A 1,372-nucleotide genomic window follows, 5' to 3' on the forward strand; every position below is an offset into this window, starting at 1 on the left:
GGAAAATTCACATCGTGAATGTTCCGAGTCGTCTCACCACAGCCAAAAATTTTTTTCTTAAATAGCGTAATAAGGTGTACAACAACATGTAGTAAATAAATATGAAAAAAAAAAAATGAGCGCTGGCGACCGTGGGGTGTATATGCATATACACACATATGTCTGTGTGATTTGCATGCAATGTACATAGATAGAGAGAGTGGGCTAGAAATAATTATATATAAATAGGAAAGGAAAAAAAATCATAATAAGGCAGAATACATATTTTAATATAAATGGGTGTGAGTCCTTTTGGGGTCGATAAAAAAAAAACAACACCACGGAGGAATCGATGTAAGCTTAAATAATAAACCGCGATATGGTGAAGGGTTACTGTATTTCACTTTACTTTTCGCCCCTTCAGGAGATCGATTAAATGCGTGTCACTTAAATATTGTATTTTAATCATTCAGCTATAACTTTGTTTTATGTAACTCTGTTCTTTTATGGAAATCAGCCACCAAAAAGACAGAATTGTCTGCAAATACAAGAGATTGCTGAGTTACCTCCCCTCAAGCAACATGTGGCCCTCACCTGTCCAGTGACGGTTGAAATTTCATTTTGTTGTTGTTGTTGTTGTTTTAATCATTGGACTGCGGCCATGCTGGGGTACCACATTGAGGAATTTCTAGGCGAACGAATCAGCTCCGGTATTTTTTAAAGCCTGGTACTTAATGTATCCGTCGTAAACGAGTGTATTCCGAACGTCTTCTGTTACACACTTTGGTGTAAACTCCAGACTTTCAAATCTGCCTCAACCTAATCTGGAAGGAGTTGTCTCCCCTCTAATGGTTGCCAACTTTGTGTACACCACATGAAAATTGGTTTCAAATTTTAGTACAAGGCCAGCAATTTCGGGGATGTGGGTAAGGCGACAACATCGACCTCAGTATTTGACTGGTACTTATTGGATTAACCTTGAAAGGATGAAAGGCGGGATCTTTTTTAAAACGGGGGCCACATTTTTCATTAACGAAACACTTTGAAACTTGGAACACTGGTAGAATGTGTCATATAAAACATCTTTTTCTCTTAGTCTTCTTAAAAAAAAAGAAATCCATAAATTATTCCATGTTAAAGTTGTCGTATTTCTGTAATTTCAACCAATCACTGACGTCCATTCAGCCGATATACATTAAGCGCCGACTACATAAACAAACGATTCTGAAACAATTAACCCTAACCCTAACCCTAACTCTAACCCTAACCCTAACCCTAGGGTTAGGGTTAGGGTTAGGGTTAGAGTTAGGGTTAGGGTTAGGGTTAAAGCAAATTTAAAATGAAAAAAGCAAATAAAACGAAGAATCGTTTGTTTATGTAGTCGGCACTTAAT

This window comes from Octopus bimaculoides, chromosome 18 (genome assembly GCF_001194135.2).
Source record: "Octopus bimaculoides isolate UCB-OBI-ISO-001 chromosome 18, ASM119413v2, whole genome shotgun sequence".
NCBI classification, from domain to species: domain Eukaryota; kingdom Metazoa; phylum Mollusca; class Cephalopoda; order Octopoda; family Octopodidae; genus Octopus; species Octopus bimaculoides.